Genomic DNA, 18795 nt, shown 5'->3' with positions numbered 1-18795 from the left:
TTGGGGGGGGTTTACAGCGTTAATTATGCAGCATAAATGACAATACATTTTTTCTGCGGGACGGTACGATTAAAACAATACCAAAATTCTTATATTTGTTGTAGGTTTTTCCACTTTTCTGCAATAAAAACACTTTTTTGGAAATCTTTTTTTTTTTTCTATATTACTGCATTCAAAGTCCTGTAACTTTTTTATTTTTCCATGTATAGAGCTCTGTGAGGGCTTATTTTTTGCAAGACCAATTGTATTTTTTATTGGTACCATTTTAGGTTACATCATTTTTTTTATCACTTTTGTTGCATTTTTTGGGAGGCAAAATGCTAAAAAGTAGCATGTTGCCTTCGTTTTTTAGCGTTTTTTTTTAAAGGTTTTTACCGCGCAGAATAAAAATCATGTTTAATTGTATGTGGCTTTATGGACACAAAGATACCAAATATGTGTTTTTTTTAATGCTAATATGCCCTTTTACGGACCTTAAACCTGCATGTAAAAACAATCCTCCGTCACTCTATTGCCCTGAAATAGACATTTTTGAGAAATTGGTCAAGCACGATCTCAAAACCCCTCAGAGACCACATTCCAATTTGACGCAGGGTGAAATTAAGGCTCTCAAAAACCTAGAAAAAAACCACACAGATTATCATAAAACCGGCGGATAAAGGCGGCAACATTGTGGTACTGAACAGACCACAATATGTGGATATGTGCCGCCGCTTATTGAACGATCCTTCAACCTATGGCATTCTCCCTAGTGATCCCACAAATTCGTTCTTGACTCAACTACGTAATCTTCTACAACGCGAACTGGCCTCTGGTAATATCGACGTGAATGAATACCGCTATATGTGCCCGTCTAGCCCAACCATCGCCACCTTCTATGCATTACCAAAGGTGCACAAGGGCACCAACCCTATCAAAGGTCGCCCAATTGTCTCGGGAGTGAATAACCTCACCCAAAACGTAAGCACATATAATCGATAAGATTCTACGCCCATGTGTTTTGTCTTTAAGATCTTATGTCAGAGACACTATGGACGTCCTTCGGTTACTCGAAGGTATCACGATAGAACCTGATGTACTCTTAGCGTCTTTGGATATTGAATCGCTTTACAGTTTGATTCCCCATGAAGGTGGTTTGATGGCAGTAACCGTTTTTCTTCAACAGAGAGGATCACATTTCAATAGTCACAACCAATGTGTCGTAGACCTTCTGAGTTCATCTTAAAACACAATTATTTCGTGTTTGACTCCGAGTACTTCCACCAGCTATGGGGTATAGCGATGGAGACGCCATGTGCCCCATTTTATGCAAATCTGTACCTGGGCTGGTCGGAGGAAAGGGTCATTTATAACAATTCCCAATGGTCCGACAACATTGTTCTTTGGTTGCGTTATATAGACGACATCCTCGTTCTATGGAGGGGTACTCCTACATCATTTGAGACTTTTGTGGATGCTCTAAACGAGAACACGTTGAATTTATGCGTTACCAGCTAAATTAATCCCACAACATTACCCTTCCTGGATTTACGGATCCAAAAGAACGAGGATGGGACCATTTCATCCTCTCTGTATCGTAAATCAACGGCCACCAACAGCTTGCTTGGGTGGCACAGCCATCATCCCACGCTCCTAAAACGCGGCATCCCGAAGGGCCAGTTCCTTCGCTTGCGACGAAATTGCTCAGATGAGGGCTCCTTCTTGGAAGAGAGTAAAAAATTGATCAAACGTTTCACAACGAGAGGGTATCCAGAGGAAGTGGTCCTTGAAGCTTACCAACATGCTTGCCAACAGAAACGCACTGAGCTATTAACACCTCGGGTGCGCCCCTCTGAGCCTTACTCACGAGTGATAGGCACGTATGATACAGCTTCTAGACAGGTATGCAATATTCTATCCCATTACTGGGACATTCTTAAGAACGATCCAGACATCAGGGATCACATCTCTTCTAGATCTTGTATCACGTTTCGACGTGGTCATAATCTGAAGGACCACCTAGTTAAAAGTCACTTACATCCGGCGAATCCAGGTTGACCTGGTTGGGATCAAACAAACCGCCTGGCACTTTCCCATGCCATAATTGTGCGGCATGTCCTTTTATTCTTAAATCAAGCTCTTTCACCTGCGCCGTCTCCAACCGTACGTACCAATGTCATGATTTCATCAACTGCAAGACCCGAAACATCATTTATATGGCCACCTGCTCATGCCCTAAAAATTACATAGGGAAAACAATCCAACAGTTTCAACGCTGAATTCTTGGGCATATCGGAAATATACAAAGACATGAATCCACACCTCTGGCTGACCATATCTGGTCAGTACATAACGGAGATGCACATACTTTGAAGTTTCAAGGTATAGAACTGCTACGTACGTATGGTAGACGCGGTAATGTGGACCAACACCTCTTACAAAAAGAGGCGTCATGGATATTCTGCATGAATAGTCTTAATCCATCTGGACTCAACGAAAGCCTTTGCTTCAACTGCTTCTTGGAATGATCTAATTTCAATCTGTAGTCCTTCCTCCTCTTAACTTCTAAACCATATTCTTCCTCTGAGATAACCTTCCTCTCTCAGTCGTCTAACTCGATTATGGGTTGTTGATACATGAATATCTTGGTCTTACCCCAGAATGACTGTGTCCTACTATCTATATATTGAGGATACTCAAGACATCTAATTAATTATGTTTACACTGGACTTGACAGCTATCCTAATTAATGTTCCCACAAATACACAAAAGAGCCTTTTTATGGATTACATCTTTATGATTTATATATAAAAATCTAGAACAATATGAAATCATGCATAAAACTATTTCAGTATGAAACCGATGATCGAGTTCTATCCGCGCATTGTCGGTTGTCTGATAATATGGGCTCCTTCCTGACATCTTTATGAATGGGACACTACTTCCGCGTCATGTGACTAACTCAGCGATCACATGACTGAACGCGATGACGTCACGACGGGATGCAGGCATGCGTGATGACGTCACGCGCTGTCACTCGGGTCCTCTGAACTGCCTACTATGCGGGAATCTAAGCGATCGGAGGCAGCGGTAAGCGATCTGAAACCACCTATGTGATTCAGCGACATATGTTCAACTACTAAAATCTTTAAGGTAACACTAATGCCTTCTAAACTGTTACTTTATACACATAACTATCGCGGTCCCGCCTCAGCTACTTCCGGTTGTCAGTCATTGGACAATGTATCATCCTCCTCCCATGGGGGCACTCCCGCAACGACTACATAAGATGCTGACACTCATCCTGTCATTCACCATCAGAGCCACAGGTCTTATACCTTTCTGTTTATTTATTTTCTTTTTGGTGTCTCCTTGGTGCTCTGATCTAATGGCTACTATTAATAGCAAATAGACTAGATCAGTTATCGTTCCAGCAAATTTGTCTCCAGCGTAGATTTAGTGCTTAGATACCTTTCTACTAAGAATAGAAGCTAGCACTTAGACTACTTCTAAAAGCTTTGGCTTATATTTAGCCTAGGATAAGGGCTGTAACTGTAGGCAGAGGATAAAGCGGGCACTTTTGTGCTGTATCCATCAGGCCGGTTCTGACTATCATTCAGATCAGTTACGATCCATATCCCCTTTACCATTTTGGTCTTAGGGGACGCTCTTAATCCAATACCTCTTATTATAGAGGCGTAAGAGTGCCAGTCCGCTGCAGTAGTTGATTGTAAATGGTGACTACCTATCTATACCTCACTTGAGAGTCACACATTTTTGGAACTACTTTATTCAACCGAAGCACCTTGTTCATATATGATCTGTCTGAGCCACCATATGACAGTATTTGAATCTTCTATACATGTCGGGTCTATTACGATCAAAAAGTGCTATACCATAGACTTACTGCTTTATCTAGGCTCCTGATGAACCACAATTCTGATTGTGGGGAAACGCATTGAGCTTTTTATACACGGATCTCTCTATTGTGAGCTTTCTATATATACAAAAAGACATCTATCTCTATTGTGGGAAAAATCCCCGTTTCTTCATCTGCTTTGAAAGAGCTTGGGATACTGCTTTACTTTATCGAACAAATTTTTTTGGATAGCAGCAACCCTGGTAGATTTGCAATTAGCAATTTTACCATCTGGGTTGAGATAACTAGGAACTCTATTCGCCGTTACAGCAAACGCTTTTTGCATGGTGAACTAACCTACAAGTCCTAGTACTATTTTTGTAGCACTTGTTTATGTTCAAGTCTCCCTCATATATTCACTAAATAAGCGGAGGCTATTGTCGAGAAAGGGTACCTTGTTTATCCCTTGTCTTCTACGTTTCGTATGTGTGTCAGCCCGTATATGTTTTTTAATAGAGTATCTTCATAAAAGAATCTTTAGGTTTTTACTCTGTAACTGTGAAAGGGCTTTATTATACTATTATAGTGAATAATATGAGAAAAAACATTTAAAAAGGTGGTTTTTTTAAACTTTTTTTCATCTTTATTCTTTGGACATTATTTTGATCCTTTTTAACACTATTTTTGTCCCTCTGGGGGACTTGCACTATAGCCCTGTGAATTGCTATAATAAGGCATTGCAGGACTTCTCTCCTGCAATGCCTTATCGCTTATTACAGCGATCACAGGCACAGGCAATACAGGACGCTAATATCTGGTGTCCTGTTGCCATGGCAACCAGCCGGGCTCTCCGCGATAACATCGAGAGAGCTGGCTGAAGTCACAGAGGGAGCACGCTCCCTCTGTGAACCCTTTCCCTGCCGCAATCTACTTTGATCGTGGCAGGGAAGGGGTTAATAGTGGGGGCGCATCTCTGACTGCTGGCAATTAGTGACAGCCGGCCCCCACTGCCGGATAGCGCAAGATCCGTCATGATCTTGCGCTATCCCTAGGACGAAAGGGTACGTAATTTTGCGGGAAGTAAATGCTATGACGCACCCTTATATCATGGGGAGGGAAGAGGTTAAATATATTTAATTTGTCAAATAATTTCTGTCTCTATTTTCTGTGCAAAATAACCTTTTTATTTTTCCCTCAACGTAGTTATGTGGGAGCTCATTTAGTGTGGGACATGCTGTCGATTCCGTTGGTACCATTTCTGAATACAAACAACTTTTTGATCACTTTTTAGTACATTTTTTTATTGAAGACAGGTTGTCCAAAAAAAGCGCGTTAATGGCGTTCTTTAATTTTTTTTAAGACGATGTTCACCGTGCAGGGTAAATAATGTATTACTTTGATAGTGCGGACTTTTACGGACGAACAAATATGTTATATCAAGCCACCCCACAGGGATTACTATGACAGTACTGGGACCTTTCAGAAGGCTATCTCATTGTGGGGAAACCATACGGATACCCAAACATCAGGGGATTAAAATGCCACTGTCAGAATTTAAGGTATAAAACAAAAAAACAAGATAACTGAGTTTCAATTTTTTTTTCTTGCAGTGGAAGAGCTGAAAAGGAAGTGGAGTAGTTGTAGGGATCAATTTAAAAAGGAGATCTCATGCCAACAAAAGAGTGGAGATGGCGCGTCTCGAAAAAAACCACACTACTTAACACAGAGGCTGATGTTTCTACGACCTCTTTAGGATCTTTGTCCGTATGTATATGCTTTGAGGATGCGATTGCTTTGCCCATTCAGTTTATATGTCTATGTGTTGCTCCCCATCCCATCCTCCATGCGCTTCCCACTGTCAACGCTTCCTGGCGTCTAGTTCTCTGCGTCCTGTAGTGGCCTCACCTGACCAGCAGCACTACACCTGAGCTAGCTGCTGGGAACCAGAAACTCGGGAGCGCTGACAGTGGTATGCTCCCACGTGGTTTGAATAGTAATAGTGACCCCCTTCAGCAGTCCTAGTAGTAATATCCCCCCACCCCATACACTTATAGAGTCAGCGCTGCTCCTCATCTTCTCAGTGCTGATCATGGGTGCACACTGCCGTCACTGTGTGAGCCTGGAATGTTTCTTCCCTGTCCTCTCCTGCAGAACTAAGGAGGAGAGTACTCAGAGGAGGATCAGTGCTCAAAGCAGCACCGCTATGTGGTTATCAGCCGGGAAGCTAAGACACCCCAGCCACAAATCACTACTGTGGTGAGCAGCTCTCAGTGGCTCGTGCCAGCAGAGAGGGCTCTGCGTGCCGCCTCTGGCACCATTACCATAGGGTTGTCACCACTGTTCTAGAGTGTTCCCGCTTAACCCATTTCCTTTGTTATTCCCCTTTTTTGCTCAGGACTGCTGAGAACATCCATGGAAGGGAGGAAACGGATTCCAAAAGCGATAGTGATGCCAGCTTGTTTGTAAATATGCAGGCCAGTGAGGCTGGTTCAGTCAATGTGGGGGCAGGAGCATCGACCTCCCAGCAAGGAGCAATGACCTTCCAGCAAGGAGCAACGACCTCCCAGCAAGTAGCAAGGACCTCACAGGAAGCTCTCCCTGTGCGACAAACTAGAAAACGTCATCGCAACAGGGAGAGAGGGCCTGCTAGCCATTATGTGGTCACCGAGGTCTATGACTTTCTGCGTGCACAAAAAGAAATGGAATGGGCTGGGGAAATGGCCCAGAGTTTGGCCGCTTCAAGTCGCCATATTGCTCAAAATTTGTAGCTGCCACTCGTTACCGCTTTAGCATCAATTGTTGAAGTGGCACACGATCAATCTAGGGCGATGCATTTTTTTAACTGCATTCGTCAATACTGTATTGATAGTAATTTTGCAGCCAGTAATGTCCAAGTGCAGGAACGCCCATATGTGCCACCCCCCATACGTGCCCCCTCAGCAGTTTGGCCCGCAGCCCACAATCTCATTTCTCCCACAAATTGGCCAGAGCTCCCAAATGCCCATGCAAGTTTCAGGGAGATATCAACCTCAGGCTCAAGAGGCAGCGCCATTGCGGCACCATCCAGGGCAAGGTGCGGCTGATCATGCCTTGCCCAGTACCTCAGCCACATACACGATTCTATAAATTTAAATATATGTCTGTTTTTTCAATGTTGTTGATTTGTTTTTTGTTTACGGCTGCTTGCAGTTTTCTCGCCATACTTGGAAATGACCAAAACTTTGTAGACCAAAATGTCTTAATAAAAATTTTTCTTAAAGGAAATTGTATTTTTCTTTTTTCCTTTCACGATCCTATCCATGGGTGTCCCATCAGGGGTCACCTGGGTCACAATACCAACCAGACCCCTGCGCTTAAAGGGGCCCAGAGGCCGCCCTCCACCATATACAATTACACATTCTGCTTTGAGATTTTTTTTTTTTAAAGTGAGCATGGCACTTGGGCGCAGCATGCTGCAAGCGTGCCTAGAACATCTGCTGGTCAGAAGAGAGAAGATCCGGCTGGGACAGAAAGGGGACTCGCAGCATCCGGACAGGTGAGTATACTGTCATTTCTTGTCTCATGGCTGCGGTCCACCCGCTAACGTTGCATGTCATGTGTTGTAGGTTGAATGAGAATCTATAACTGAATTACTCCAGCTTAGGGAAAAAATTTAAATTGTGATGCAATAGCATAATTTGAGGTATCTGACGCATGCACAACTGGGAAGAGAGACGGAGACGCCGGCCGTATTTGAATGGATGACGCACATGAAGTGCTGAGTGCCATGTACACCTGGAACCTGGATGGACTCCTAGCAAGTACAAGAAGGTGGACATTAGGTGTATAATTAATGCAGCTGTGTGTAGTCCTGTGAGAGGGGGAGGAGTTATCTGTGAACCATTCTATTGGCAGCCATGATATGTGTTTTAGTATTTAAGGGGGGCAAGTTATGTGCTGAGTTATGCTTGATGAAGACTATTGGACGGTCGAAATGTCGCTTGTGCTTGTAACTTTTTTACTGAAGATGGAGGAATAAAAGTTTTATTTTTTTTATACCATATTTTTTCTACTGCCCTTCATACTTTATGGATTGTGGTTTCTGCTGGGGATTGTGGAGCCCATTTTCCCAAACGGCTTTGCAGCTATAAAGCCTCCTCTGAGAAGGGTATGATATTTGGTGCTGTTGGTCAAACATTGTGTGATTTGATAGTGACTATGGACTCTGACCAGCATGCACTAGGAAGAGGCAATGATCTGCTTTCTTTAATACAACAGCAGATGCTGAAAGAATCCTGGCGGCTTCCACATGTGATGGGGCATTTCTAAGCTCCCCTTCTGAGAATATGCTCCTGAGAAAATGCGAGGGAGAAATGAAACGAGCAATATCATTAGATTTACATCTAACAACTTTGATTGATTATTACGTAGAGAGAATCCCCAGGGGACTCCAACCTCACATTACAGCCAGGTAATGTGGAATTTTGTAATAAATTTGAATCTATATGCAACAAGTTTGCCCTGGACATTCTATTACTTAATATTGAGTTCCTTTAAACGGAAGTATCTGAGTAAGGAACGAGCCATGGATACTGAGAAACTGCTGAAGGATATGGCTGGCCCACAGGAATGGGAGGTACAACGTATGAACAAATGTGAATTATTGAAGAAATACAGAGATGATCTTGAGCGGACAAAGAAGAGCAAATGGTATTATGATTTGGAGGATTATAAACAGAACCGGGTCTACAGTTGGCAAGGACTAAATACACCAATGACACAAGAACCAAGACGTGGTAAGCGGAGGCAAAAGGAGGAAATTCGCTAGAGAGAGGAATTTTGCTTTTTTGTCTGTAGCTTCTAGTTCTGCAGGGGATTTACCGACAAGTCAATAAATCAAAAGAAACCTTTTTTACGAAATGGTAGTCTGACACCGAGGAGAAGAAGAAAGGAAGATCAAGGTATAGGAAGAAATGAGGTGGATGTTAACACCAGAGGACATGGAAGAGGTGTAGGAGGGATGATGAACAGATCCGGCAGGACTCCTGTGATGTAAGAGAGGACACTGAGAACTTAGTGGTAAATATTTAATCTAGAATGTTGACTGAAATTAAAACCAGGGTGTTGGCTAAAGGCCTTTCATTTTGTCCAGAAACAACTGTGATTTGTTACAGATAGACCTCGATTTAAAAAAAAAAAATTTCAGGAATTTGCGTTTAAAAGTATGTGTTTCTGCACAGCCTGAGGGTGGTGGCATTGCTGTGCAGTCCAATCCCCATGGGGGTTTTATCCTCGGTGGGGTTGGACTACGCAGCAAAAGTCGTTTTTTCCCCGGCGTCATCATGATGGCATACCTGGAGGTTGCACCTTGACCTTGTAGGGACATGAAGCAAGAGACTTCAAAAGGCTCCTCCTGCCTCCCATTCTCCAGTGCTTCCTGTCATGCAAGGGAGCTCCCTCCAGGGAGCCGCAAAGCTGACAGCGGGGATGTGCGGTCCACAGGCTCGCCTCCCCTCTCACCTAGTCAGCGTGGTCCGGGAGTACGGCGAGCCATAGGTCTGACCGCCCGGTTGTCACCACCGCAGCGCATCGGAGAGCGGCGGGCCAGAAGCCCTAGGTCCCCTCTTTTCACGGTCCGAGGGGTCTCCATGTGTCTTCACCTCAGCCGAGGAGAGCGGCGGGCCACAAGCTCAAGGATCTCCTCTCCTCCAGGCATGCCGGCCGCGCGTAACATTGGGGGCGGAGCTAAGGACGCGGCGTGATGTGGTGACGTCAGACACCACAGAAACCCCAGAAACCCGGAAATGACAGGAGATTTAAAATTGAAAGCCCTCCGACAAGCTTCCACAGGCAGGACAACTTCAGAGAAGGATTATCCTGACAAGTAAGGCTGGTTATCGCTAATCTGCACTATGACAACCAGAGACACAGAGGTGGAAGCCCTGCAAACCGTAAGTGTTACTTATGCAGGTGCACTATGCCAATGGAAATGTATGGAGGGGTTCCCTTATGTGCATGTATATATCATTGCAGGACAGGGAGTCCACCAAGACTAAACAGGACCCTAAGCAAAAGCATAGGAAATGCGCCCTGTGCTTTAAGAAACTGGATGAGAAGTACAAAAAGCCATTATGCTCTGATTTTTACAGCTAAGATCCTCATGGACGACATAAGGTCCCTGGTTAGGGAGGAGGTCCAGGCGTCAATCTCCAGCCTCCCCCCCTCAGCCCAGCGGGAGAGAAGGGCCGCCAAAAGGTCTAACTATGTACCGCTGACAAGCTCTGACTCTGACAAGTCACTGGGTGAGCTTTCGGAAGATGAATTGTTCAACCGTCCCCCCGACTCTAAAGATGAGAACAAAAAATATTACTTCTCATCAGGTGATCTGGACGACCTGATTAAAGCGGTCAGAGATACTATGAAAGTGGAGGAAGTGGTCGAAACAAGGTCCGTATAGGACGATATGTTTGGGGGACTTAGACCGAGAAACCGGATCGTCTTCCCGGTAAATACCACCCTGAAAAAGGTGATCGCTGATGAGTGGGCTTGCGCGGACAAACACCTCTACCTACCCCGCGAATATAAAGAGAGGCTCCGTTTCGCGGAGGAGGATGTGCGCATCTATGAAGATGTTCCTAAGGTGGACGCGCAGGTGGCCAGGATGGCCAAGAAGACAGCCCTGCCATTTGAAGACTCGTCACATCCTAAAGACCCTATGGATAATAGGGTGGACGCCTTTTAATGAAACGAGCCTGGCAAACAACAGCTTATAATTTAGAGTCCAAGATTGCAGCTACCTCCATGGCAAGGTCAATGTTCCTCTGGCTAGGTGAGCTGGACGACCAGGTCAGACAGAGAGCTCCTAGAGAGGCAATACAGGAGTGCATACCCCTGGTGAAGCTGGCGACAGGTTTCCTGGCAGATGCTTCTGCTGAATCTATGAGACTGGCAGCCAGGAGCGCCGTGTTATCTAACATGGCGAGGCGGGCAGTGTGGCTGAAAACATGGAAGGCTGATGCAGCATCCAAAAGGAAGGCTGAGCAACATTCCTTTCCATGGCCAACACATCTTCGGTGCGGACCTGGAGGAAATCCTCAAAAAGGCAACTGACAAGACACACAGTTTTCCTGACCAAATGAGGACCGACCCCCTAGACGACAGCCGTCCTTCAGACCCTACCGGGGGAAAGGAAAGACGGGCCGCTGGTCCTACCTCAAAGGTGGCAGGGGTAAGACAAACAACTTCTACCCCCGTTGAGGATTACCGGGTGGGGGGTAGACTATTAAGCTTTTCCCAGGAATGGCAACATATCACTGGCAACCCGTGGGTTCTGCAGATCATATCCCAGGGGTATAGGATAGAGTTCTTCACTCGGCCCCCAAATAACTTTAGAGTTACCCCCATGCAATCCCCTGCTCTGCAGGAAATTTTCAGGAGCGAAATTGCCAATTTGCTACAAATGGGGGCGGTAGTCCGGGTCCCCACGGTAGAGCAGGGCTCTGGTTTCTATTCGCCCCTCTTCCTTATTAAAAAACCAAATGGCAGCTACCGGATGATCCTCAACCTGAAAGGCCTAAACAAATACATTACCTATAAGAGGTTTAAAATGGAAACTGTCAGGTCCCCAGTAACTCTAATGAGAAGAGGGGACTTTATGAGCACGGTCGATCTGAAGGATGCGTACTATCACGTCCCAATCTTGCCGGAACATCACAAGTACCTGCGATTCGTGATCAGGATAGGAAGCAGTGTGTGCCACTTACAGTTTCAGTGTCTACCGTTTGGCATTTCTACGGCTCCCAGAGTTTTTTCCAAAATAGTGGCAGAGATGGTGGCGCATCTTCACGTATCAGGTGTTAACATCATCCCCTATCTGGATGATTTCCTAGTAATAGGATCCTCGCCAAAGACCCTCAAAGAGGATACCGCTCAAGTCATCTCCCTATTCCAGAGACTCGGGTGGGTGATAAACTTCCCCAAACCTAGTCTCCTTCCTGAGACATGCAAAACCTTCCTGGGGGTGCGAATAAACTCAGAGTCGCAGTCCCTATCCTTGCCCCCTCCCAGGCAGGAAAGCCTTAGGCAGGCAACCCAAAGATGTGGCCAGAAGAGACGAATAACAATTAGGGATGCGATGAGACTCCTGGGCCTTATGACTTCATGTATCAACATTATTCCATGGGCCCAGGCACACTCAAGATCACTCCAGGGGCCATCCTGGGCAACTGGGATGGGCTAACGACCTCCCTGGATACCAGGATGCCCATGTCACCATCGGTCACACAGTCCCTTTGCTGGTGGAGGTCAACATATAACTTAGAAGCAGAGTCCCCGTGGGTGGCGAGCCCTTCGTCTGTGTGGTTACAGATGCAAGCCAGTTTGGCTGGGGAGCACAAGTAGGACAGCGCCTGCTCCAGGGCGAATGGGGTCCAGGGTTGAGAAGCCAGACCTCAAACTTCAGAGAACTTAGGGCCATCTGGGAGGCACTACGCAGGATACTCTAAGTAGTAAACACGTTAAGATCTTCTCCGATAATATGACCGCCGATTCCCTTATTCACCACCAGGGAGGCACCAGGAACTTCGACCTACTGAAACTGACAGCCCGGATTTTCCGATGGGCCGAGGCTACGGTACAGTCCCTGACGGCGGTCCATCTCAAAGGGTCCCAGAACTTAACAGCCGACTTTCTCAGCCGAAGACGCCTAGACCCCGGGGAATGGTCCCTGAACTACGAAGAATTTCAACACATTGTAGACACCTGGGGCAGGACACAGGTGGACCTATTTGCGAACAGTCGAAATACAAAATGCCCCGTTTATTTTCTCCCTAGATCCGAGGGACAGGGCCGAGGGGATAGACGCCTTTTCCCAGAATTGGGACTTCGGTCTTGCCTATGCCTTCCCACCCATTCCCCTGATCCCAAGGGTCTTGCAGGAGGTCCAGCAAAGCCACATGACTCTCATCCTAATTGCCCCATACTGTGAAAAACGGGCACGGTTTCCAGTGCTCCTAAAACTGGCCATCGCGGAGCCAATCTGCCTTCCAGCCAGGAAGGATCTCCTAGCGCAGGGCCCAGTGTTCTGCCCCAATTTAGAGAGGCTGAACCTCACAGTGTGGATATTGAGGAACAGACGCTACTGAGGCAAGGTCTGTCCACCAGAGTTATCGCAACTCTATGCCAGTCTCGCAAACCTGTTACTTCAGCCATCTACAATAAAATATGGAAAAGGTTCTCCTCCTGGAGGGGGCTGGAAGTCTCCAATCTTGACACCTCGGTGGCGGAGATCTTGGACTTCCTCCAGGAGTGTCTAGAAAAAAACCTAAGACCAGGGACCTTAAAGGTGCAGGTTTCTGCCCTCTCGGCCATTCTAGACCAACCATTAGCAGAACATAGACTGATCCGCAGGTTCATAAAAGCCGCAGTACGGTCCCCCCCTGGGACCTGAACTTAGCTCTCCAGAACCTCTGTAAAGCCCCCTTCGAGCCCATTGACCAGATATCAATCAGGTGGCTAACCTTAAAAACCATATTTCTTGTAGCAATCACAACACCGAGGCGTGTAAGCGAGCTCCAGGCCCTGTCATGTAAAACGCCATATCTATTAGTTCAGGACGATAGGATCATATTAAAGACGGACCCCTTGTTTCTACCGAAGGTAGCCTCGAAATTTCACAGGCAGCAGGAAATTATCCTCCCATCCTTCTGTCAGGATCCCAAAAATGATAAGGAAAGATATTACCATAGCTTGGACGTAAAGAGGGCCATCCTGTGTTACTTAGAGCAGACATCCTCCTTTAGGAAGGCTGACCGTCTTTTTGTTCAATTTCAGGGGCTGGGCAGAGGAAGAGCAGCTTCTAGGAGGTCCATTAGCCGCTGGATAAAAACAATCCAGCAGGCCTACTCTTCCAGCGACAGACCAATCCCAGAAGGACTCAAGGCCCATTCAACCAGAGCAGTATCCTGCTCCTGGGCAGAGAGGGCCATGGCTACGCCGGATCACATATGCAGGGCGGCCACATGGTCTAACCTGCATACGTTTACCAAGCACTATAGGCTGAATACGGACCCCTCCTCCGACCTCTCGTTCGGGAGGAAGGTCTTAGAGGCAGTAGCCCCCCCCTAGGAAAATAATCTGGTATAACTCCAGGTATGCAGTCATGATGACGCCGGAGAAAAGGAGTGAATTTCTTACCGAAAATTCCTTTTTTCCGAGTCATGACGGCACGTTATTCCCTCCCAAATAAAACACACATATATGTCTATGATCATGCGGGTACGGATATGTAGCCCAAAGGCTCCTATATAGGACTTTTTATGTGATAATTCCTGCATAATATCCTTTGTTAAAGTTCGGGTGAGCTACCCTCCTAATTATGTTCAAATGAAATTACCCATGTTATTTTTTGTCTTGGAGCAAATAAAATATCTTCCTTGGTTAACCGTGACATGTCCATGTAAGTAATTCAGAAGACACTGGAGAATGGGAGGCAGGAGGAGCCTTTTGAAGTCTCTTGCTTCCTGTCCCTACAAGGTCAAGGTGCAACCTCCAGGTATTCCGTCATGATGACTCGGAAAAAAGGAATTTTCGGTAAGAAATTCACTTCTTTTACCAACTGTGATGAGTCATCCAATAGAGACGTACATTAAATTTGTGGAAGATGATATAAGAAAATTGAGATCCCACAGTTCCAGAAATAGAAGTGTGGGTAAACAATTTGTCTAGGGCTGAACAGGATGCATTGAGGTCACTATTCAGAGATAAGGATATTACTATAAAGGCTGTGGATAAGGGGAGTGCAATAGTTTTGATGAAAACCACACAATATGAGCAAGAGATTTCGTAACAACTTGGGGAAGTAGAGGTGTATGAGAGATTAGAGAAGGATCCCACTGAGCACTTTCAGAAACAGTAGCGGATCCTTTTCAATAAAGCTCTAGTTGAGAGGATCATTGATCAGGCTCTCCTTAACTACTTAGACACTCCATAGCCTAAGATACCGATATTATATACCCTGCCTAAAATCCACAAAGATTTAAAAATCCCCTTGGACACCCTATAGGTTTCTGGTCTGACTCGCTATTTGCTAACATTTTAAAATTTCTAGTTAAGTACTGAGGATTTATGCCATAAACATGGATTTGTACATCAGAGATATGAGTGATTTTCTAAGGAGAATAAGAGATATACAGGTCACGTATTGTACTGTGCTTGTGACGTTTGATGTGGTAGCCCTTTATACCTCCACTAAACACAGTAGGGGTTTGGAGGCTGAGAGTCGATGCCTGGAGGGTTCTGATATTCCAACAACCAATAGCCAATAACTATTTTGTTTTTAGGGGGGTGTACTACCGGCAGCGAAAGGGTACAGCCATGGGGTTCCATGTTGCCCCCACTTACGCCAATGTGTATATGAGGGTTTTTGAAGAGGTATACATCTATACCTCCCCCCTTTGGTTGTCTGTAAAAACGTGGCCGAGATTTATAGACAACATATTTATGATCTCAGAAGGATCAGTTGAAGAACTTGTATCCTTCCAGGCATTGCTAAACTATCTACCCGAACTACAATTTACATTTTCGTACTCAGTGAAAGAAATACAATTCTTAGATGTCCTGGTGACAATGATGGCGGATGCTTTGGTCATGGACATCCATACGAAATCTACAGACCGAAATAATCTGCTGCAGTATAATATTTTGCATCCCAGGCAGATGGTTAATTCGCTGCCATTGAGCCAACTGCTTAGAGTGAAACGAATAGCTAATGAAGAAATTGTAAATAAAAGGGTAGAACAGATGTGCAGTAAGTTTAAAGGAGAGGTTATCCAGAACAGATTGTGAAGAAAGCAACAGAGGAAGTGAAGATAATAAGGAAAGATGACCTTTTAAGACCGAAAGTACAATCTGATGAAAAAACAAGGATCCCATTCGTGTCCATGTATAATAATATGAGTAGTAAGATAGTGGGCGTTGAGAGGAAACACTGGCCTTTGATCCAGAAAGGCTGTAGTGAGGTAAAGGAGTTTACCTCTGGGCCAATGATGGCCTCTAGGAGGGACGCACTTTAGGGATGAATTAGTCCACACAGTGATGGAGATAGAAAAAGGTCCTAGGCAGAGGTTTTTAATGCCACCCCATAAAAGGTAATTTCCTGTGTCTGGGTTGTGCCTGTTGTGGGAATCTGGTAAAGGGCGATACATTTGGGCATTCCCTAACAGGCAAGCAGTTCTCCATTAAAAGTAAATATACTTGTAATACATTTTGGGCTGTTTACCTTTTAACCTGCTCTTGCAGGTTGGGATATGTGGGCGAGACCACACAGGAGGAAAAAAAGAGAATTACCAAGCATAAAAGTACTATTCGTACGGAGAACATAGAATTACCAGTCCCCAAGCACGTTGTGGAGCACAATCATTTAGTGAATCAGCTCAGATATAGGGTCATAGACCATGTGCCAGGGTTGCCTAGAGAAGGGTGACCGAGCATTAATGCTCAAACGAAAAGAGCTGAAGTGGATCCATACTTTGGACACCTTGACACCTGGGGGCCTAAATTTAGACTATAGTTTTGGTTTTTTTGCCACATATTTGAAGCTGGGGTTTGAGTAGGATTAATGCCACTGTTTTTAAATCACATACATTGATGGGAATATAGAAGATTGGTTTATGAGTAAACTGGACGACTTTTTTTTTCCTCTTTGTTTAGGCTTTTGGACCATTCGGTCTCCAGGTGTTGGACAGATGGCCACTGAATAGAGACACAGAGGATTATAAAATTTATGTCCATTAAACTTGTAGAAATGACTATGGATATATATCATCACCCTAATATTCCAAATGGAATATTTTAATTTTTTTTGCAAGTATTAGTGATTGTATAGAACAAGAAAGATAGCTGGACTACACATTGTTGTTATGCCTTATTCTTTGACAGTATGCTCAATGTGTTTTTGTATAAATATTATATGGTAATAGCTCTAGGAGAGCCTATAATGAGCATATTAAATAGTCATAAAATGTTTTTTAAAGATGTGCCTTTTTTGGTGCACTTGTTAGGGTACTTTGCGATTGATAATTGTATGGGTCAGTATATGGATACTGACCCATACTAATTTCAGGGATTCTAGGGTATATGCAGGCTAAATCTTATTATGTCTATCCTCATGCAAGTGTGAAGAGTAAAGGGCACTGCCGCTATAGACAATAGTGTTACTGGGTAAATAGGGACACCCGCGCAATGGCAGTAGGCTCGGCAAGTTAGGTATGCCGTCATGATGACTCGGAAAAAAAGGAATTTTCGGTAAGAAATTCACTCCTTTTACCACCTGTGATGAGTCATCCAGTAGAGACGTACATTAAATTTGTGGAAGATGATATAAGAAAATTGAGATCCCACAGTTCCAGAAATACAAGTGTGGGTAAACATAATTTGTCTAGGGCTGAACAGGATGCATTGAGGTCACTATTCAGAGATAAGGATATTATTATAAGGGCTGTGGATAAGGGGAGTGCAGTAGTTTTGATGAACACCACACAATATGAGCAAGAGATTTTGCAACAACTTGGGGAAGTAGAGGTGTATGAGAGATTAGAGAAGGATCCCACTGAGCACTTTCAGAAACAGTAGCAGATCCTTTTCAATGAAGCTCTAGTTGAGAGGATCATTGATCAGGCTCTCCTTAACTACTTAGACGCTCCATAGCCTAAGATACCGATATTATATACCCTGCCTAAAATCCACAAAAATTTAAAAATCCCCCTGGACACCCTATAGGTTTCTGGTCTGACTCGCTATTTGCTAACATTTTAAAATTTCTAGTTAAGTACTGAGGATTTATGCCATAAACACGGACTGGGGTATCTAACGCAAGCGCAACTGGGGAGAGAGACTGAGACGCTGGCCCTATTTGGTGGGGTTGGCCTGCGCAACAAAAACTATTTCCAACCTCCCAGAGTAAATCATTGTATTGAGACATTCACTGAATTTGTTCGGAAAGATGTTAAGACATTGAGAACATCCACGCATAAAAAGAGAAATAGTGGAAGGAAAAATCTATCAAAGGCGGAGTTTAAAATTTTGAATAATCTAGCGGAGGTCAATACATTAACGATCAAACCCGCCGATAAGGGGGGAGCGATAGTAGTATGGGATTCCACAAAACACATTGCAGAGATACGAAAACAACTTGACGATGAGATGATATGAGAAACTACAGTCTAATCCAGTGCTTAAATTTCAAACTGAATTAAGGGTGATGATCGATGAAGCATTGACTGAGGGAGTTATAGACCCAGGTTTGACCAAATATCTAATAGTTGAGCATCCCAAGACATCAACATTCTATATTCTCCCAAAAATTCACAAGGATTTACTTAATCCACCCGGTCGGCCAATAGTCGCAAGTTGCGACTCCATATTCTGTAATATCTCGAAATTTTTGGACAAAATTTTCAGAAGTCTTGCAGAAGGTGTGGATTCTTATATAAAAGAGATAAAGGAGATTTCCTAGATAAGATCGAAGGTCCAGAAATTGTTGAGAATGAATTGCTGGTCACGTTGGACGTAGTCTCACTGTATACCTCAATTAAACATTCAAAAAGTATAGCTGTAATTAGTAGACTCCTGCAAAATATGGACCTCTCGTCTGAGTGCGCTGCATTCGCCCTGTCGTTGCTGGAGTACATCCTCACCAACAACTACTTTATGTTTGGGGGGGTGTACTACCGGCAGCGGCAGGGTACCGCAATGGGCGCAAATGTCACACCGACGTACGCAAATGCATACATGAGATCATTTGAGGAAGAATCCTTATGTACATCAGAATTTTGGCCATCAATTAAGAAATGGTATCATATATAGATGACATCTTTGCGATTTGGACAGGCAACTACACATGTTCTGTGAGACAATCAACACTCTAGACACAGACCTGAAATTTACTGTTAACCATTCATCCACTAACATTCAGTTCTTGG

This window comes from Eleutherodactylus coqui, chromosome 2 (genome assembly GCF_035609145.1).
Source record: "Eleutherodactylus coqui strain aEleCoq1 chromosome 2, aEleCoq1.hap1, whole genome shotgun sequence".
NCBI lineage: Eukaryota > Metazoa > Chordata > Amphibia > Anura > Eleutherodactylidae > Eleutherodactylus > Eleutherodactylus coqui.
The sequence above is the reverse complement of the archived record's forward strand: the minus strand, read 5'-3'. Positions refer to the sequence as shown.